The sequence below is a fragment of the Macaca nemestrina genome, chromosome 7 (genome assembly GCF_043159975.1).
Source record: "Macaca nemestrina isolate mMacNem1 chromosome 7, mMacNem.hap1, whole genome shotgun sequence".
NCBI classification, from domain to species: Eukaryota; Metazoa; Chordata; class Mammalia; order Primates; family Cercopithecidae; genus Macaca; species Macaca nemestrina.
The window spans coordinates 108,284,053-108,306,809 of NC_092131.1; the positions used below are offsets into that span (position 1 = coordinate 108,284,053).

The following is a 22,757-nucleotide window of genomic DNA, read 5'->3' on the forward strand; positions in this document are numbered from 1 at the left end:
CTACCGGGCTCCCGGGCGCAGCGCGAGCGCCGGGCCTCGCGTCTGCTCCGAATTCCTCCTCGGGCAGCGACCGCAAACACGATCTTATTATTGTTCTCGCGCGCGCTCAGCATCCCCCCCCACCCCGCTTCCCGCTCCCCTCCCCTCCTGCGCCGGCCGGTTAATTCCTAGGTACACGGCCGGCTTTCGCGGAGAAACCGAGCGCGCCAGCCCGGCTGCTCGGCAGGCGGGCGGTGGGCGCGTCCTTCCCTAGCACGGAAGCCCGCGCCGGGCGGGCGGGCGGGAGCGCCTACTCCGGAGGACGCCAGCCGCCTGCTCTCTTTTGTTCTTGGCCGGGAGCTGCCTGCCGCAGCCCAGCCAATCACCACCCGGCCGCCCCCTTCCCCTCCAGTCCGCGCCACTCTGGGGGTTCTCCCCACTCGCGCCCCCCGGTCCCACGCACACCTCCCGCTGACTCGACCCCTGCCTGGCTACCCCCAGTCAGCCACTTCCGCGGGTGCTCTCTGGTGAGTCGGGGACAAAGGCGCTCCAGGCCCGGGGGACCCTTTGCTGAGCACCAAGCTGCCGGAAAGAGCACCGCTCCGGAGTCAGCGACCTTGTTGGGTTCTCGCCCCAGGTCTGCCCTTAACAATGCAGTGTGACCCACCTAGGGCAAGCTATTTAATTGGAGTCCTGGGAGGTTTTCTGATTTGCTGAATGGCACAGACGGGATTCGAACCTGGAACTACATGAGTCCAAAGTCCATAAGCGGTTATGTTTCTCTCTGTGCGTTTCATAGGCCTGCAGTGTTTGTGAAAAGGACTTACTCTGGCCCGTCACTTGTTTCCAATCCTGGCAACCTTTTGGACAACGTTTTTGAAATTAGCATCCCTTTCTGAAGATTTATGTACGTATACAGTTCATTAGCTCTAGAACAACATGTTCATTTACCACTATTTTACTCTAAAGTTCCTAGCTGGGCGCTTTCAAAGACATTTTGAGAGTAAGAATCTTCCTAACACCCTCTTTGTGAGGAGTAAGTAGAATGAATAAGTCGTTTAGAGTCTGCCCAATGAATGAATGCTGCTTCTTTAATCATGCTGTAGCCCACCTTCTTTAAGGGGTCAGCTGGCATACCTCCTAAATGCTGCTGGCTTTCTGTGGCCCTCACCTTGTCACAAGGACAGTTCTCATTTGTGTCTGTATTCTCTGCCAGTTGTGTCTATCCTCTCTCCTTTTTACAGAAGCTAAAGTTTTCCCCACCATTGGCCTCCCTCGCTGGCCCTGTAGAATGGTGTGTGCGTTTTAACCCCTGCTCTTGTTCTGTGGTGCTGGGCTTCCTATGATGGGGCTTTAAAGTCTCTAGATTTCCTGTGGATTGTTTACTTTGTGAGTAGTGCTTTTACATTACTTTACCAATGCATTTCCTTGCTACTTGCATCTCATGATTTTCCTTTTTTTGTTGTTTTTCTTTTTTTGGTATTGACCTGTACTTACCTGTCCTACAGATTCATTTTTTTCCTCTTTTCTCACTGTGGAAGATGAGTCTAGGTCCTCTTTGCCTCAGTTGTAATAATCTGCTAACATCTCTCTTCTAGAACCTACCGTATGCAGCTGCCATAATGTCACACATTGCTCATGAAGCTGTAGAATGATTTCTGTATCCTCATATATCAAACTCAGATCCCTCTGACTAGCCACCAAAGCCCTAGCTGTTGCCTGCTTGCATCTATAGTCCAGCCTCCCTGTGGGCACGGGGTGGATGTAGGGAAGAGGAGAGAAATGAGAGGGGAAAGGTTGTCAGTTGGAAGCCAACCAGAGGAGGGCAATAAGCAATAGAGGGGCATGATCACAGTTCAGGTTTAGACATCACTTTGGTGGCCAGCATGGGACTAGACTTGAGGGTGAGAGGCTGGGAGTAGGACCTCCATTGATTTTCTCTCACCAGGAGAGATAAAACAAGGGCTGAGATAAAGCTTGCTGATTCTTTGGGTGGCAGGTGGGTAGGAAGGAGGAAGGGTAGAAACTGATTCCCTGGTTTCTGGCTGGAGCAGCAGGATGATTAGTTTTGACACTCACCAGGGTGTAGAAATCCATGAAGAATGAGCAAGTTTGGAGATGAGATCTTGAGTGGTTTGGGATGTGTTGAGATTTCCATGGGCCATCCAGAGAGATAGTTAGTGGGCAGCTAAATACATGGCTTAGAGAAAGTGGTCAAGACAGAATATAGACTTTTGAGTGATATCAGCATATAAGTGGTCACTGAAACCTTAACGGAGGATGCCCTGGAAACTGTAGAATGAGAAAAGCAGTGCCCAAGTTTGGAACCAGGTAACACCAACATCTAAGGGTCAGGTAAAAGAAGAATGTAGTGTCATAGGAGCCAAGGAGTAAAAGAATTTCCAGAAGGAAGGAAATGTCTGGGTAGATGCCACAAGGAGGTCAGGTGTGATACGGAAGGAGATAAGTATGTTGAACCTGGTGATTGAGAAATCACTGATGAAACAGTTGGGAACTGTTTCACTGAATGGTATTGGGAAGACACCAAAGAGTGGTGGATTGAGATGTGAGTAAGAGGTGAAAATGTGGAGGCTAGGAGAAATTTTAGTTTGTAATGAGGAGAAGCAGCCAGTAGAGTGCATAATTGATGGAGTTTGGTAATTTTGAGAAGGTGAAAATTTATCCCAATCTAGGCTTTGGTTTCAGGTTTGCTCAGCACACGTCATTTGCCTGACTCTCAATCTCTCATCTAACCAAGTCAGACTTAATAATACACCCACATGGTCTCCCTCTGGCTGGTCATCAGGAATCTCCTAATGCTCTTGGCTAAGAGCCCATCTGTCTCTGCAGCCAGGATGGATGCAGACCACCTTGTCAACACATTGCTACTGGGGATGAAGCATTGCTCTGTGGCTTTCACTGCAGACAGAGCTTTCAGACTGGTTCTTCCACTTTATGGAAAGGACTAAGCTGTGGCTATTCCAGAACAATGCTCTATTCAAATATTTAACAGATAATATGTAACTCTTTAAAGATATGATTAGGACCATTAAAAGAGTCTGATTTATTTTAGTCAGTGTGGCCCCAGGAGCTGCTCTATTTACTATATCAAAATAGCATACATTAATTTTACTTCTGAAACGTAGAAGGAAATCCATTCACAAATGGTGATAATGTCAACTTTCTTTGATCACTTTTTATTTCAGCATCCTCAAATCCCTGTGGGCTAGTACTTCTCCCTGCCTTTGGCTTCGTGATCTATTTTTGCCATCCTCTTCTCAATCATACACATATATGTATATTGTTGATGTGATCCTGTTGTCACTCTCCTTTCATATCTTCACTTAGCTTCCTAGTAAAACTCTAACAGTTCCTTCAAATCTTGCCCCCAAATTCACCCATTCCATAATGCTTTAATTGCCTCAAATCTATTCCTTTGTCCAAGTTATGTATGAGGTGATACATATAAGATACTTAGAACAGTGTCTGGCACATAGTAAATGCTCACTAAATGTTACTTGATATTGTTATCTTTGTTACTTACATGGTGTGGTGAAAAGAACTGTGGAAAGCGATTCAGGAAAATTTGGTGTTACACACACACACACACACACACTCACTCACCATGTTAGAAGAGAGCTCCCTGGGCCTTGCATCAGAGTCCATTTCCATTACTTTTGCCACTAGAGGTATCTCTTAAATGTCTTTTAACCCAATCCCCAGGGGACTGGTCTCACATTCCTTGAAAGAGAAAGGGCTGTAAGATACTAACTCTTGAGAGTCAAATAAAATAACTGTAATATACTACCTGTAGTGACAGAGACAACTCCCATGTTGGTGTGAGCATCAGGGGCAGTTCTAAGTTGATAAAAGGCACCGTAGAGTCAATATGGGCCATGAAGGGAGAGGGCTGGGGTTAAATGTTGGGGTCAGCCAGAATTGCCTGAGTAGGGATGGGTAACAGCAGCAACTGCATTTAGGCTACTAAGTAGAGATACAGATGGCACCTCAATCATAACCCCAGAAATATTAATGATCTTGGAAGGCACTGCTTGAGCTACCTGGGACCTTATTTGGGGATTGAAAAAGAGATTGCTTTAGGTCCTAGGAGTTCTGAGACTGTGAGCCTAAGGACTATTTCATTGAGGTTGTTTTCATTCTCACCTCTTCACTGTTGTGTGGCAGGCTGAGGAGCAAACTGGGTGATTTGACAGAATTACTAGCTAATTGGAGAGAAGGGGTTCAAGATGTGGAAGATATTAAAGGTTTGAAGATTTTTGCAAGTTTGCCTACCATTTGTGCTAGTATTGTTTCAGTAGTAGTGTATATGCTGCTGAAGGGAGCATTAGATTACAATTATATTATTCATTAGCATTCATTCATTTATTGAATAAATATTTGTTGAGTACTGTTATGTATCATCATTGTTCTAGATCTAGGACCTATAGGGAATAATGAAGGAATCAAAACTATGCCAAATGAAGTAGTGTTACAGGAGGCTGGGGTATCTATATCTAACCATCTGAAGGGCCACCATATAGAGTGAAGAATGTGGGAGACATGATATTTTGATAGTTCGAGGCCTAGACATGAAGAGGCCTAGTAGCTTTTATTTCACGCTCTCGAAGTGCTGACCTACCATGGAGAGAATCATAAATACCTTGCTAGTATGGAGAAGGAGTGGGGCACATGGAGAGAGGTAGGTCCTGGAGAATGAAAAATGAAAGAGAGGAGAAAGAGGCCCAACCAGTCCCCGACTCTTCCAGTCTCTTTGTTGACTGGAAGCCAGACTTGTGAGCAAAACCATGTTGGATCCTCCAACCTCAGTTAAGCTATCCTGGCCAACACTATGTGGCAGAGACAAACTACCATCATTGAGCCTTACCCAAATCACAGACCATGAGCAAGTAAATAATGGCAGCTGTTTTAAGCCACAAAATTTGGGTCTGTTTTGTTACGTAGAAACAAATAACAGAAGCAGGGTTTAATAGCAGATTAGATACAGCTGAAGTGAGCCAGTGACCTGGAAGATGGATCAAAAGGAAAAATATTCAGACAGAGGCTCAGAGGAAAAAAAGGGAGGAAAAACCAGAAAAGAACAGTATACTCACACCAACTTTCTGTTAGCTAGTATTTGTAAGTTAGTATTATTTTTCTGTGAGATACGGTGAAAAATCTAATACGAAGTCCCAAATGATGATGAGAGGGAGAGAATGGAATAGAAGCAGTATTTGAAGCAATGATGGTCAAGAATTTGCCAAAACTGATTAACAATACAGCTATAGATTGAATGTTTGTATCCTCCCACCCCCAATTCATTCATTGAAACTCTAATCCCCAATGTGATGGTATTTGGAGGTGGGGCCTTTGGGAGGTAATTAAGTCATGAAAATAGAGTTCTCATGATGAGGTTAGTGCCTTTATAAGAAGAGATACAAAAGAGCTTGCTTCTTTTCTTTTCTTTCTTTCTTTTCCTTTTTCTTTTTTTTTTTTTTTTTTTTGTTAGATGGAGTTTCACTCTTTTTGCCCAGGCTAGAGAGCAATGGCATGATCTTGGCTCCTTGCAACCTCTGCCTCCTGGGTTCAAGTGATTCTCCTGCCTCAGCCTCCTGAGTAGATGGGATTACAGGCACGCACCACCACGCCCAGCTAATTTTGTATTTTTAGTAGAGACGAGGTTTCACCTTGTTGGCCAGGCTGATCTAGAACTCCTGACCTCAGGTGATCCACCCGCCTCGGCCTCCCAAAGTGCTGGGATTACAGGCATGAGTCACTGTGCCAGGCCAAGAGCTTGCTTCTTTTCTCTGCTTGTACCTTATGAGGATACAGTGAGAAGATGGTGCAAACCAGGAAATGTGCCCTCATCAGACACCAGCTCTGCTGGTGCATTGATCTTGGATTTCCCAGCTTCCAGAACTGTTAGAAATAAATGCCTGTTTAAACCACCCAGTCTATGGTATTTTCGTTATAGCAAACCAAATTAAGTGAGACATATCAAGCCATAGATTAAATAGTATTTTGAAGATCAATCATGATATATTTTTAAAAACCACTCCTAAGAAAATAATAGGAGGCTGGATGTGGTGGCTCGTGCATATAATCCCAGCATTTTGGGAGGCCAAGGCAGGAAGATCACTTGAACCCCAGGAGTTTGAGACCAGCCTGGGCAACATAATGAGCCCCTGTCTCTAACAAAAAAAAAAAAAACAAAAGCCAGGAGTGGTGGCATGCACCTGTAGTCCCAGCTACTTGGGAGGCTAAGGTAGGAGGATCACTTCAGCCTGGGAGGTTGAGGCTGCAGTGAGCTGTGATTGTGCTACTGCACTTCAGCTTAGGTGACAGAGTGAGACCCTGTCTCAAAAAAAAAAAAACCAGCAGCCATAATAGTAAAATTGTTGAAACCCATAGACAATGAGAATATATAAAAAGAAGACGAAGGCAAAAAACACATTATCTTCAAAGATGCAGCAAAAAGAATGATAGCTGATTAATCAACAGAAAGAAAATAACTAGCAACCTAAAATTCGAAAGCAAACTATCTTTCAAATAAAAGAGAAAGAATTTTTAGACAAATATAAACCTAGAGAATTTATCAGCAGCAGACTTGCACTAAATGAAATACTGAAAGGAAATAGTTAGGTGGGAAGAAAATGATCCCAGAAAAACAGCAAGATGCAGGTCAAAATGAAGAACAATAGAATAAATATTTGAGAAAATCTAAAGAAAAATAAACTATAAAATTACATAGTGATCACTTACTTCAGTTATATATATGGGCAATTAAAAATTCACAAATAGTGAGGGTGGATGTTGTTGTTGTTGTTGTTTGAGACAGAGTCTCACTCTGTCACCCAGGCTGGAGTGCAGTGGCATCATCTTGACTCACTGCAACCTCTGCCTCCTGGGTTCAAGCAATTCTCCTGCCTCAGCCTCCCGAGTAGCTGGCAATACAGGCACATGCCACCATGCCCAGCTAATTTTTGTATTTTTAGTAGAGATGGGATTTCGCCATGTTGGCCAGGGGGGTCTCGAACTCCTGACCTCAGGTGATCCGCCCACCTTGGCCTCCCAAATGCTGGGATTACAGGCTGTCCCGGCTCAAGTAGTGAGATTGAGGTAAGTGAAATAAAAAGGTCTAAGGTCCCAGAATAATACAGAAAGTGACAAAAATATGAACATATTACATTTTAGTTTTTATTATTTTCAACTTTTGTTTTAGGTTCAGAGTTTTTATGTGTGGGTTGGTTACATGGGTAAATTGTGTGTTGCTAAAGTTTGATGTATGAATGATCTTGTCACCCAAGTAGTGACTATAGTACATGGTAGGTAGTTTTCAGCCATCACCACTTCCTTCCCCCTTCTCTTTTGGAGTCCCAGTGTCTATTGTTCCCATCTTTGTATCCACATGTACTCAATGTTTAACTCCCTCTTATAAGTGAGAACATGCAGTATTTGGTTTTCTGTTTCTGTTTCTGTGTTAATTTGCTTAGGATAATGGTCCACAGTGGCATTCATGTTGCTGGAAGGACATGATTTTGTTCTTTTTTATGGCTGCATAGTATTCCGTGGTATATAGGTGCCACATTTTCTTTATCCAGTCCACCGCTGCTGGATATCTAAGTTGATTCTCTGTCTTCATTATTGTGAACAGTGATGCAATGAACATACCAGTACATTTGTCTTTCTGGTAGAACAAATTATTTTTCTTTGGGTATATATCCAGTAAGGGGATTGCTGGGTTGAGTGGTAGTTCTAAATTATTTGAGAAATCCCCAAACTGAACTAATTTACATTCCTCCCTACAGTGTATATGCATTCCCTTTTCTCTTCAACATTGCCAACATCTATTGTTTTTTGACCATTTAGTAATAGCCGTTTTGACTGGTGTGAGATGGTATCTCATTGTGGTTTTGATTTGCATTTCTCTGATGATTAGTGATATTGAACATTTTAAAATATTTTTGTTGGCCACATGTATGTCTTCTTTTGAGAAGTGTCTGTTCATGTCTTTGGCACATTTTTTAATGGGGTCGTTGTTTTTTCTTGTTGAATTAAGTTCCATATAGATTCTGATATTAGACCTCTGTCAGATGCATAGTTTGTGAGTATTTTCTCCATTCTGTAGGTTGTCTACTTACTCTGTGGATAGTTTCTTTTGCTGTGCAGAAGCTGGTTAGTTTAATTAGGTCTCATTTGTCAATTTTTGTTTTTATTGCATTTGTTTTTGAGGACTTAATCATAAATTATTTGCGTAGGCCAATGTCTAGAATGGTACTTCCCAGGTTTTCTTTTAGGATTTTTATAGTTTTAGGTCTTACATTTAGGTTCCTAGGTTTTTTCCTAGGATTTTTATAAGTTTTAGATCCTTTTGCCATAGACAAAACTAACTCTTGGGTTTTGTATATGGCAAAAGGATCTAAAACTTATAAAAGTTATATGGCAAAAGGAATGGGTTGTTTCAGTCTTCTGCATGTGGTTAGCCAGTTATTCCAGCACCATTTATTGATTAGAATGTCCTTTCCCCATTGCTTGTTGTTATTATTGTTGACTTCGTCAAAGATCAGATGGTTGTATTAATAGGTGGGCAGCTTTATTTATGGATTTTCTATCCCATTCCATTCGTGTATGCGTCTGTGTTTGTGCCAGTACCATGATGTCTTGGTTACTGAATATTACATTTTAATAAGTTAAAGATGTATGTTGTGGTCTCTAAGATAACCAGTGAAAGAATAATAAAAGAATGCTCAACTAATGGAGTGATAACAAAATAAGAAAAAAACACATAATCAAAAGTGGCATGAAAGGGGAGAAGAAAGAACATGGAATAATTAATTAAATGTGAAATAGTCACATGATAAGGTTAAACCCAGATAAATCAGTGGCTACATTATAGGTAAAAGGAACATATAATCCAATTACAATTAAAAGATTGTCAGGCTGATTAAAAAGACAATTAACTTTATACTGTTTATAAGAGACATATCTTGAGTAACAATATTGAAAGGTTGAAAGTAAAATGATGGAAAAAGAAGAACTTTGGAAATACCAATAGAAAGTGGCTCTGCTAAATCAGATAAAGCAGACTTTATGGTATAAAGCATTACTATAAATCAGTGGTTCGCAACCAGCAGCGATTTTGCCCCCCAATGGACATTTGGCAATATCTAGAGATATTTTTGATTGTCATGACTTGGGGTGATGATGCTACTACCATCTAATGGGTAGAGGACAAAAATGCTGCTAAACATTCTGCACTGCACAGGACAACACCTCCCACCCAACAAAGAATTCTCCTGCCCATGTCTTAAATGTCAATAGTGCACAGTTGAGAATTGCTGCTATAGATGAAGAAACACTACATAAAAATAAAAGGGTCAATTCACCAGAAAAAATAAAATAATTTATATACACTAATAACATTGTCTCAAAATATATAAAGCAAAAAACCTGACAGAATTAAAAGGGGAACAGAAAAATTCACAATTATGGCGGGAGGTTTCAATACAGTTCTCTCAGGAACTGATAGAACAAGTAGACAAAAAAAATCGGTAAGAATATAGATGACTCAACACAAATAATAAATACAATCTTATCGATATATTTAGAATAAAGTACTAAACATCTACAGAATACACATTATTTTCAAATACACATGGAACATTTACCAAAATTGACCATATGCTGGGCCATAGAGTAAGTCCTAGTAGCTTCCAAATTACTAAAATTAGACATAGTATATTATCTGACCACAGTGGAATCAAGCTAAAAATCAATAACAAAAAGAAAACTAGGGCCTGGCGCGGTGGCTCATGCCTGTAATCCCAGCCCTTTGGGAGACCAAGGCAAACAGATCACTTTAGGTCAGGAGTTTGTGACCAGCTTGGCCAACATGGTGAAACCCCGTTTCTACTAAAACTACAAAAATTAGCCAGGCATGGTGGCGTGTGCTTATAATCCTAGCTAACTCGGGAGGTTGAGGCAGGAGAATCGCTTGAATCCAGGAGGCGGAGGTTGCAGTGAACTGAGATCGTGCCACTGCACTCCAGCCTGGGCAGCAGAGCGAGACTCCATCTCTCAAAATAAATAAGTAAATAAGATAAATAGAAAGAAAAAAGAAAACTAGGAAATTCCCAAATATTTGGAAATTAAACAATATATTTATTGCCTAACTTAAGATAACCTATGAGTCAAGGAAGAAATCACAATGGGAATTAAAATATATTTTGAATTAAATAATATTGCAGCCAAAGCAATCCTAAGAAAAAAGAACAAGGCCGGGCATGGTGGCTCACACCTGTAATCCCAGAACTTTGGTAGGCTGAGGTGGGCAGATTACAAGGACAGGAGTTTGAGACCATCCTGGCTAACACGGTGAAACCTCGTCTCTACTAAAAATACAGAAAAAATTAGCCGGGCATGGTGGTGTGCGCCCGTAGTCGCAGCTACTCGGGAGGCAGAGGCAGGAGAATCACTTGAACTCAGGAGGCGGAGGTTGCAGTGAGCTGAGATTGTGCCACTGCACTCCAGCCTGGTGACCAAAAGAAAAGAAAAGAAAAGAAAAAGAACAAAGCCAGAGGCATCACATTACCTGACTTCAAACAATGCTACAAGTCTACAGTAACCAAAGCAGCATGGTGCTGGTACAAAAATAGACACATACACCAGTGGAACAGAACAGAGAACATAGAAGTAAGGCCACACACCTACAACCAACTGATCTTTGACAAAGTTAACAAAAATAAACAATGGGGAAAGGACACCCTATTCAATAAATGGTACTGGGGAAACTGGCTAACCATATGCAGAAGAATGAAACTCGACCCCTCCCTCTCACTACATACAAAAATTAATTCAAGATGGATTAAAGACTTAAATAAGACCTAAAACTATAAAAATCCTAGAAGAAAACCTAGGAACTACCATTCTGGACATTGACCTTGGCAAATAATTTATAACTAAGTCCTCAAAAGCAGTAAAAACAAAAATTTTCACAAGTAGGACCTAATTAAACTAAAGAGCTTCTGCACAGGAAGATAAGCTATCAACAGAGTAAACAGACACCTATAGAATGGAGAAAATATTCATGAACTATGCATCTGACAAAGGTCTAATATCCAGAATCTATAGGGAACTTAAACAATTCAACAAGAAAAAAAAACAACCCATTAAAAAATGGGCAAAGGACATGTCTCAAAAAAAGACATGAGGCCAGAAACATATGAAACAATGCTTATCATCACTAATCATCAGAGAAATGCAAACCAAAACCACAGTGAGACACCATATCACACCAGTCAGACTGGCTATTATTAAAAAGTCAAAAAATAATAGATATTGGCAATGTTGCAGAGAAAAGAGAATGCTTATACACTGCTGGTGGGACTGTAAATTAGTCCATCCCCTGTGGAAAGCAATTTGGAGATTCCTCAAATAACTAAAAATAGAACTACCATTTACTTCAGCAATCTCTTCACTGAGTATATACCCAAAGGAAAATAAATCATTCTACCAAAAGGATACCTGCACTCTCATGTTTATCACAGCAGTATACACAACAGTAAAGGCATAGAATCAACCTAGGTCACCATCAACAGTAGACTGGATAAAGAAAATATGGTACATATACACAGAATACTATGGAGCCATAAAAAAGAACAAAATTATCTCCTTTACAGCAACATGAATGTAGCTGGAGTCCGTTATCCTAAGTGAATTAATGCATAAACAGAAAATCAAATACCATAAATTCTCATTTATAAGTAGGAGCTAAACACTGGGTACACACAAGGCATAAAGATGGGAACAGTAGACACTGGGGACTGAAAAAGGGGGAAGGGAGGGAACAGGGCAAGGGTTGAAAAACTACCTATTGGGTACTATGTTCACTATGTGGGTATCAGGTTCAATTGAATCCCAAACTTCAGAATCATACAACATATCCATGTAAAAAAACCTGCCCAGGTACCCCTAAAACTAAAATTAAAAAAAGGAAAACATAATAAATTGATCTTAAATACAATTTGTGTGTGGTTTTAAAAAATGAATAATATTTGGATCACAATGTATCTGAACAGGGGATGAGCTAAAGCTGTTTAGGGAATGATAAATACATATATTAGAAAAAAAAGATGAAGAACAGAAAGTTAAACCTCACAAAGGAGAAGGAAAGAATGAAGAGCAGAAATTAATAAACAATGAAAATATTTTAGAGAGAATAAAAAATACCCAAAGTTGGTTTATTAAAAAATAACAAACTGGACAAGCCTCTGTCAAGTCTGATCAAAAGAAGTACAGAAAGCACACATAACAAATATGAAGGGTGAAAAAGGGCACATCGTTTCAAATCTTACAGATATTTAAAATAACAAAAAGGCTATTGTGGATAATTTTAAGTTTTGAGTTTCATTAAAAATCTTAAGTTTCATTTGAAAATATACATGAAATGGACAATATCCCAAGAAAACACATCTTAACTGACACAAGAAGAAAGAGAAATGTAAACAGTCCTAAAGCTTCTAAAGAGATAGATTTCAGCTGGGTGCAGTGGCTCACATCTATAGTCCCAGCACCCTGGGAGGCCAAGGTGGGAGGATCGCTTGAGCCTAGGAGTTTGAGAACATCCTGGGCAACATAGTGAGACCCTGTCTCTACAAAAAAATAAAATAAACCAGGTGTGGTGGTGTATGCCTGTGTTCACAGCTACTTAGGAAACTGAGGCAGAAGGATCACTTGAGCTCAGGAGTTTGAGGCTGCAGTGAGTGAGATCTGTTCTCTTAAAAAAGAAAGAAAGAAAGAAATTTCATCCATAATAAAAAAATATTTTCCCGGCCGGGCATGGTGGCTCACGCCTGTAATACCAGCACTTTGGGAGGCCGAGGGGGTAGATCACGAGGTCAGGAGATCGAGATCATCCTGGCTAACACTGTGAAACCCCGTCTCTACTAAAAATACAAAAATTAGCCAGGCACGGTGGTGGGCGCCTGTAGTCCCAGCTACTGGGGAGGCTGTGGCAGGAGAATGGCGTGAACCCCGGAGGCGGAGCTTTCAGTGAGTGGAGATTGCACCACTGCACTCCAACCTGGGCAACAGAGCGAGACTCCGTCTCAAAAAAAAGAAATTCTCCCAAAGAAAATTCCAGGCCCAGATGGCTTCACTAGTAAATCATAATAATGCCAATATCACACAAACTCAGAGACTAGAAAAAGAGGGAATACTCCCTGACTTGTTTTATGAGGCTAGCACAATCTTAATACTAAAACATGACAAGTAAAACACAAGAAGAGAAAATACCAATCTCTCTCATAACATAGATTTTAAAAATCTCAACCAAAATATAAGCAAGCCAAATTCTGGCATACATAAAAAAGATAATACAGATGGAAAAATTGAATATAATCTAGAAGTTAACATTTAGGAAACAATCAGTGTTTTACCACATTTAATAGATAAAAGGAGAAAAATCTCATGATTAGAGATTAAGGAAAAGTGATAAAATGAAACATACATTTAAAAAAACCCAGTAAACTAGGAATAGATGGGAATTTTCTTAATAAAATAAAGGATATCTACAAAAACATCATACTTAATGGTGAAATGCTGAAACATTTCTCTAGGCTTGTGAACAAGACAAGGATATCTGCTATCACCTCTTCTATTCAAGATTGTATTAGAGGCCGGGCGCGGTGGCTCAAGCCTGTAATCCCAGCACTCTGGGAGGCCGAGACGGGCGGATCATGAGGTCAGGAGATCGAGACCATCCTGGCTAACACGGTGAAACCCCGTCTCTACTAAAAAAAATACAAAAAACTAGCCGGGCGAGGTGGCGGGCGCCTGTAGTCCCAGCTATTCGGGAGGCTGAGGCAGGAGAATGGCGTAAACCCGGGAGGCGGAGCTTGCAGTGAGCTGAGATTCGGCCACTGCACTCCAGCCCGGGCGACAGAGTGAGACTCCGTCTCAAAAAAAAAAAAAAAAAAAGAAAAAAGATTGTATTAGAGTTCTTAGCCTGGAAAATAAGGTAAGAAAAAAGTATTCAGATTGGAAAATAACAAGTATACCATTATTTACAGATGACATAATTATGTATATAAGATTAAATGACTTTAGATAAGCTATTAGAATCAACAGGTAAATTCAGCAAGTTCACAGGCCGAAAGGTCAGTATAAAAAAATCAATTGTATTCCTGTATACCAACAACAAACAGTTAGAAAGTGAAATTTTAGAAATGGTACCATTTACAATAGTATCAAAAAAATCAACTACCTAGGAATAAATCTAATGAAAGATTGTAGAACTTTACACAGGAAACTATAAAATATTATTTGGAGAAACTAAAGATGACCTAAATAAATAAGAGATATATCATTTTCGTAGATTGGAAGACTCAATATTATAAATATGTTACTCCTCCCCAAGCTGATCTGTGGATTTCAGTTAAACCAAATTCAAGTCCCAACAACTTTTTTTTTGGTGTGGAAATTGACAAGCTGATTCTAAAACTTACGTGAAATGCAAAGGGCCAAGAATAGCTAAGACACTATTAAAGAAGAACGAAGTTGGAGGATTCACTCTACCAGATATCAATATTTGTCAAAGTACAATGGTGAAAACAGTGAAGATTTAACATAAAGATAGACAAACAGACAGAATTGTAAGATCAGAAACCAATTCACACATGTATGGATATTTGACTTATGGCAAAGATAGCCCTTTAGGAAAAGTCCTGTCTCTTTTTTTTTTTTTTTTTTTTTTTGAGACAGAGTCTTGCTCTGTGGCTGAGGCTGGAGTGCAATGGTGCAATCTTGGCTCACTGCATCCTCTGCCTCCCGGGTTCAAGCAATTCTCCCTGCCTTAGCCTCCCAAGTAGCTGGGACTACAGGCGTACCCGCCACCACACCTGGCTGATTTTTATATTATTTAATAGAGACAGGGTTTCACCATGTTGGCCAGGCTCGTCTTGAACTCCTGACCTCAGGTGATCTGCCTGTCTCGGCCTCCCATAGTGCTGGGATTACAGGCGTGAGCCACCGCACCCAGCCCCCTCCTGAATTTTGATTTTAGCTCATAGGCAAAAATTAGGTCCAGTTAGAGTATGATTTTAAATAGAAAAGTAGAACAAATTCATGAGGAATTTGGGGAAGGCAAAACTTTCTTAAATAAGATATCCAACCCCTTCCCCTAAATCCCCACCACTGACTACAAAGGAAAGGATTGATAAATTGAAGTACACTAAAATTAGGGATTCAGACAACATTGTATGAGTAAAAAGACAAACCACGAGTATAAGAGAATATTTGCAAGATATATTCAATAGAAATAATTCTTACAAATCAGTAAGAAAAACAACCCAAAAGAAAGATGGGCAAAAACCTTGAATGGGTACTTCGTAAAAACGTTAGACATATGGCAAAGAAACAAATGGAAATGTTCTGAGATCATAAGTTGTCAAGGAAATGCAAATTAGAATTACAATCAAGTTACTGCTATACACTTACTAGAATGACTAAAATTAAAAGTAGTAACAGTACCAACTATTGGTAAGGATACGGAGCAACTGAAACCCTCAACCATTGCTGGTGGAAGTGTAAATTTACACTGCTGGTGAAAGTGTAAATTGGTACAACCAATTTGGAGAATAATGTCATTATTTACTAAAGTTGAAGATACTATCCACCAAGGCTGAAGATAAAATGATTTACCACTTACGTACGTAAAATGAAATATGTGCACCAAAATTATGTAGAAGGGTTTTCTTAGAAGCATTATTCACAATAGTCAAAACCTGGAAACAATCCAGATGTTCATCAACACTAGAATGGATAAATATATTGTGGATAGTCACATAATAGAATATTTTGTGGGAACAAAAATAGGTAAACTACTACCAAATGCAATAACATGGATTAATCTTTTTTTTTTTTTTTTTGAGACAGAGTCTCGCTCTGTCGCCCAGGCTGGAGTGCAGTGGCGTGATCTTGGCTCACTGCAAGCTCCACCTCCCAGGTTCACGCCATTCTCCTGCCTCAGCCTCCCGAGTAGCTGGGACTAGAGGCGCCCGCCACCACACCCGGCTAATGTTTTGTATTTTTAGTAGAGATGGGGTTTCATAGTGTTAGCCAGGATGGTCTCGATCTCCTGACCTCGTGATCCACCCGCCTCGGCCTCCCAAAGTGTTGGGATTACAGGCGTGAGCCACCGCGCCCAGCCAGGATTAATCTTATAACTATAATGTTGGGCAAAAGAAGCCAGGCACATAAAAGAATAAATTTTGTGTGACACCACTTACAAAAAGTTCAAAATTTATCTATGGTATTAGAAGTCAGGAAGTGGTTACCTATAGTAAGGAAGATGGAGATATTTGAGAAAGGGCACAGGGGACCTTTAGATGCTGGCAGTGCTCTATTTCTCCATCTGGGGAGTGTTTTACACAGGTGTGTTCACTTTAATTCATCAAGCTGCACATAAGATTTTTTTCACATCTTTATAATTGTTATACTTGAATAAAGTTTATTTCAAAATAAAAATATGTTTTGGACTATGGCTTAAAAATTTTGAAATCAATACCATTTAAGTGCTTTTATGTCTAATGTTTCTTTCCTTGAATAAATTCCTAAAGGATGAAGGAGATTTCCGACTTTCAGAGTGACTTCAGGAATGGGAGATACTTCTTAGAAGATGCATTGAATATCATCCAGATCATTAAAGGCCACATACCAATAAAATTTGAACTTCTCTAGAGGAGAGGCTATTTTATTCACTCACATGTGCCTAATACTTATCACAAAAACTGACCCAGCTTTAGACCAGGAATGGCAAATAGGTTTCACTAACTCTGCCAATTCCAGACTATTAGTAATGGTGATCTGGAACCCTGTAGAGGAGAATGCATTCTGAAACTGCATCCAGGGATCAGTGGGAAAGATTCTATGATTAGTCAGCAATGTCTGCCATGGGTGCCAAAGACAAAATGGTAGCACATGCAACACATACTCGCCATCTGAGGCCTAAAGATTTCACGACCATGGGATCTTGGCTGATCATGTGGGGCACTGAATTAAGAGCATTGTTTGCCTAGGAACTCATCATAGGACCAGAAGGATTTTAAGCTAATAATGGATGATATGACAGAAAAGCCAATGAATCGGTCTATTAATTACTGTAAAGGAAGTCAGGTTTGATGGAAAGAAAATTAATAGTCAAGAGTGTTGGTAGGAAGTCAATGTGAAATGGAAAGATAATCCAAAACAATACTTTGACCTCCAATTTCTATGGTAGCATCTTTTCCCAGACAGATGTTCCATGGGAAACTGCTCTTCCAGACATTTATAAACAGGCCTACTCCCGGTATTTTTGAGACCCGAGTATAAATTGAAGAGAATAAATTGAAGCTGCATATCATATGAAAACATTGAAAAGTTTATAAATCAAGCTAACATACTGTTAGATAAAATATCTTCTAGCCACCTACTTTGACAAAAATACCTTCAAAATGATAAAATTGAAAAATTTGTAAATAGCTATGGTCTTTACATGATTGAAAGGTGGCAAAAATCAAGGATGAATTTAATTATTATTGTGCATGTTTGGTGGTTCTGTTGATGGTCCAGTGATGTTTGGGTGAGTAATAACATAAAGGCATACATGATTGTTCAGTTATTTTGTATTTATTCTATAGCATTTACTCCCTTGCCTTCATTTCATCAAAATCAAGATTTATATAAGATACTTTTTTTGACAATAATGTCAACTAGATATAACCAATGTCTGTAATATATAACTGTAGTTTCTGAATGGTTTAAAAAATTATTTCCATTTGGAGAAATGTTGCTCTGCTGGGGCAGCGTCAACTGTAATTGCCAATAATATTCTCAAAGTAACACCTAGATTTGGAAACCAGGAATTTTACATATCATGTATATCATTACAATGGTGTTGCATATATAAATGATCATTATCAAATAATATATTACAAAAATATTTAATTTTATATATTAATACTTACATCATGCTTTTTAAAACCATCTTATCTGGATTCAAATAGTATTTCTTAAATTCTTTCAAAAACATTTTTCATTGTTGGGATATTCTAAAGAAAATCAAAAACAGAAATATCATACTTGATTGGTTTAAATTTCTCTTTTAGAGACCACATCCTGATATACTTTGACCAGAAAGTGGTTTCCATAGAAATTCGTTTCAGGATCATTTGTAGGTAAATCTCCTTGAGAGTCATGCAGATTCCTTTGTTTTCATGTTCTGATATCCTAATATTTTATTGAAATACCATGCTTTGTCACATATTTCTTTTCTTTTCTTTTTTTCGAGACGGAGTCTCGCTGTGTCGCCCAGGCTGGAGTGCAGTGGCGTTATCTCGGCTCACTGCAAGCTCTGCCTCCTGGGTTCACGCCATTCTCCTGCCTCAGCCTTCCAAGTAGCCAGGACTACAGGCGCCCGCCACTACGCCTGGGTAATTTTTTGTATTTTTAATAGAGATGAGGTTTCACTGTGTTAGCCAGGATAGTCTTGATCTCCTGACCTCGTGATCCACCCACCTCGGCCTCCCAAAGTGCTGGGATTACAGGTGTGAGCCACCGCGCCCGGCCTCTTTGTCACGTATTTCACATGAGGTTTCTTTTTGTTTTTTAGAAAAACAATTTTCTCTAAAATTAAAAAAGAATTTAATCATTTTAATAGTGAAATCATTCTATAAAATGAGGTTTTGCTAAGAATTTTAGTAGCAAGCAATAGTTTATACCAAATAACGATGAACAGTGCAACTTCAATTTTTTTCATTTCATTTTTCAACAAATACCATAATACACTTTCAATTTGAGGTTCTTCTATTGTTTCACTGAACTCCTTTTGGACATTTCATATCTTGCCTAAATTAAATCTAATTTCTTGAACAACATTCAGTTGGATTACTAATTAGCGTCCTAGGATGGTTGTAATATCAAATTCAGTATGTTTTTCTCAAGATTGTTCCATCTTTGGGCAGACCTAGAAAATATAATATATAATCTTTTAAAACCGCTTCAAAGAATGTCTCTATCAGAATAGCTGAGGCCACATCTTCTAACATCAAATTCAAACAATTTGACATACATGACACAAAGAATGCTCTGGATTTGACAGCAGAATTCTGGCTTATGCACCCTTTTATTAACTATGTTAGGGCCCTCAACAATCTTTGACATTCCTTATATTATTTATATAAAATGAAAATGTTTTAATTTTAACTTTAAACTGTATTAAATATTGTCATGAAAATAAAAGTATTTGCCCTTTAAGCATAAGATTAAATGGCTTCTACCCACCTACTAGTCTATCTAGTTACCAATGTAAAGAATTGGTATCGTATAGTCCATTGCACATCTAGACAAATGCATATATACATACATTTGTATGTATATATATGCATATATACATATATATGCACACAAAAATAAGTTTTAGTTGTTTAGTATTGCAAAATGTTCTTCAGCTACCCTGTGTAACTGTTGGCAGGTACTTGGCCAATTCATGCCAAACCCATGAATCTAAGAAAAGGAAAAAAACGAAGCTTAGTTCTACAAAGAAAAGATATTTTGTTATACCAAAATATATTGTTTTCATGCGATCTGAGAGGGATTTTGACATGTTGATTTTTCTTTTCTCTTACCTAAGCACTTCTCCCACTCAAGTCTCTTCCAGACTCCGAACCCGCGCTGATCATCCATACCAGCAGCAGAGGCACCCACAAACCTTCACTGTGTTTTGATACAGTCACTTTGGTTTTGAGGATGCAGGGAAGGCATTGCAGAACAGCTTTCCTCTGGGTCCTGAACAGTGTTTCTTACACGTGGGGCCCAAGGCAAGGATCCTTCTTGCCTGGGTCTGTGACTGGTACAGCAATAAGTGTAGGACAAAATGAATTTCATGGTCAAACAAGTTTGGGAAATGCTATCTTTACTACAGGAATTATTTGAGACTCTACTATGTTAGAGAATCTAACAAAAGGGGGACAAATGTAATAAATTTGAGTCTTCAAAGAGAGAGTATGTAACTCATTCCAAATGAATTCACCTGCAGGAGCCTTTATTATTAGAACATCTCACAGGACTGGTGTTCCAGGAAGCAGAGTTTAGGAAAGGCTGCTGTAGTTTAGGGTATATGCTTTCTACTCCACAAAGGACTGGAAAGGAAAAGCTACTCTGCAGGGCCATGCAGTATTTGTGAAGAGGCTTTCCTTCAAAGGCAAGTCAGAAGGCCCCTAGAGAATCGCTCCTAGAATTTGAGACAGACTGTGACAAAGGGAGACTGACTTTTTTGTTGTTGTTGCGATGCAGTCTTGCTCTGTCACCCAGACTGGAGTGCAGTGGTGCAATCTCAACTCACTGCAACCTCCGCCTCCCAGGTTCAAGCGATTCTCCTCCCTCAGCCTCCAAAGTAGCTGGGACTACAGGCATGCGCCACCACACCCAGCTAATTTTTGTATTTTTAGTAGAGATGGAGTTTCACTATGTTGGCCAGGCTGGTCTTTATCTCCTGACCTCAAGTGATCCACCCACCTCAGCCTCCAAAAGTGCTGGGATTACAGGCATGAGTCACCACTGTGGGCCTGAGGCTGACATTGTATCTCTGATTGTGTGCCTGCTTACTCACTTGACTTGCTGACCTTTCCCTGAGCTACAAGAGCAAGGGGAAAAAAGCACTGGAGAAGCATGTGTGGGATGGTCAGACAGAGACAGGCCCTGGACCACTTGCCCTACTTCCCAGTAGCCAAACATATGGAAGAGAGATCCCACATATACCCAAGGTCCATGGGTTGCCACAGAGAGCAGATGACATAAGGGAGCTTGAGTCTTGCAGGAACCATCACAGTGGAGAATGAAGAGGCACAAACATCTTAGGAATGCAACATAATGCTACCAGCTGGAGATCCATGTGAAGATGTGACCAAGTCTTCTGACCACACCAGTGCTGGCCCCTCACCAACTGGGCCAGTTAAAGCCACCATTGTTCACACTAAGCCAACAGACAAGGAGCTAAGAGAGGCTTGTAACATGGAAGACTCTATTTTTCTATCCTTCCTCCTGCCCTGGAGAGAGGAGACAATACCAGGAAGATGAGGACATGGAGCAGATGTGTCCTTCTGTTCCCATTCTATGACTCTACTGTAGTCATGGCAGGTGAGGAAGAGAGGGAGATTTAAATCACATTTGCAATTGGTGCATTTAAAGTGAACTGGACTGAAGCTTTATTTATTTATTTATTTATTTATTTTGAGACAGAGTCTCTCTCTCTTGCCCAGGCTGGAGCGCAGTGGCCAGATCTCAGCTCACTGCAACCTCCACCTCCCAGGTTCAAGCGATTCTCCTGCTTCAGCCTCCTGAGTAGCTGGGACTACAGGGGCCCATCACCACGCCTCATTAATTTTTCGTATTTTAGTAGAGACGGGGTTTCACTGTGTTTGAGACCAGCCCAGGCTGGTCTCAAACTCTTGAGCTCAGGCAATCTGCCCAGCTTGTCCCCACAAGGTGCAGAATTACAGGCATGAGCCAGAGCACCCCGCCTGGACTGAATCTTAAATAAAAAGGTGATGGGATTTAGGAAGGTAGTCTAGGAAGTTAAGAGAGCCTTCCGCCCAGTAGGAAAGGGGTTTTTCTAGAGAAGAAGAAATAAAACTATTTCATAGTGGTGGTTAAAAGCATGGATATTTGAGGTGGAGTACCTGCACAGAAATGTTGAGTTCTCTTATTAGCTGAGTGACTTTTGATACGTTACTTAATTTTTCTGGGTCTCATTTACCTGATCTGTAAAATGTGAATAGTATCAATTCTATTCGGTTATTTTGAGGATTGAATGAGTGACTGTAAAACACTTAGAAGCATGCCTGGCAAATAGTCAATTTTGTATATATGGCTGTTAAATAAATATAAAATAATAAAATAAGGGTTTCTTAATAAACTGGTTATAATGAAATGACTGTAGAGCTAGGCAAGAAATGTAAGTGGTTGAAACAAGGTTGTTGTAAGATTGGGAGTGTTGGGGACTATGGCAAACTGGGGAGCTAATGCCCTGAGCGAAGAGGGCAGCATGCTCAGCGTGCTCAGCTCCAGCTGCTTGTTACCATACTGGAATGAGGTCCAGGTAGTTCTGTGGCTTCATAGAAGTTCATTATTTTTAATGGCAAAAACAATAATTACTTTTGCACCAACCTAATAATTCTTCCTTTGTGTGTGTGTGTGTGTGTGTGAGACGGAGTCTCACTCTATCGCCCAGGCTGGAGTACACTGGCGCACAATCCCAGCTCACTGCAACCTCCACCTCCCAGGTTCAAGTGATCCTCCCACCTCAGTCCCCCAAGTAGCTGGGATTACAGGCACGCGCCACCATGCCTGGCTACTTTTTGTATTTTTAGTAGAGACGTGGTTTTGCCATGTTGCCAGGCTGGTCTCAAACTCCTGACCTCAGGTGATCCGCCAGCCTCAGCCTCTCAAAGTGCTGGGATTACAGGTGTGAGCCACCATGCCCAGTCGAACTTTGGAATCTTGTCTGAAATATTACCGTTTTTAAATTTGACAACCAATTCAAAAATTAAAAACCGCTATGTGGGAAAAACAAAACATACACATGAGCTGGACGTGGCTCTCAGGGTGCTAGTTTGCATTTTGTTAGTCACCTGAGCTGGCAGACCCCGCCTGACTATTAGAAGCAAGGCTTTGGTGCTTAGCAGGGAAATACCAACTGGAAATGGTTTGTGATCACTTCAGAAGGAAACAAGAGGGTCATTATTACT

General features: G+C 40.2%; 1 long non-coding RNA gene across 2 annotated transcripts; it reads left to right on the forward strand.

The window, feature by feature from the left end:
* The first annotated feature begins 234 nt into the window (after positions 1–234).
* Positions 235–21,260, forward strand: LOC139364400 (uncharacterized). Of its 2 annotated transcripts, none has more exons than XR_011626238.1 (5): positions 235–506; positions 779–886; positions 13,593–13,651; positions 13,974–13,993; positions 19,643–21,260. It is a non-coding gene; the product is annotated as an uncharacterized lncRNA (long non-coding RNA). The 2 variants fall into 2 exon arrangements; XR_011626239.1 differs by lacking the exon at positions 19,643–21,260 and adding an exon at positions 16,593–17,929.
* The last annotated feature ends 1,497 nt before the right edge of the window (positions 21,261–22,757 follow it).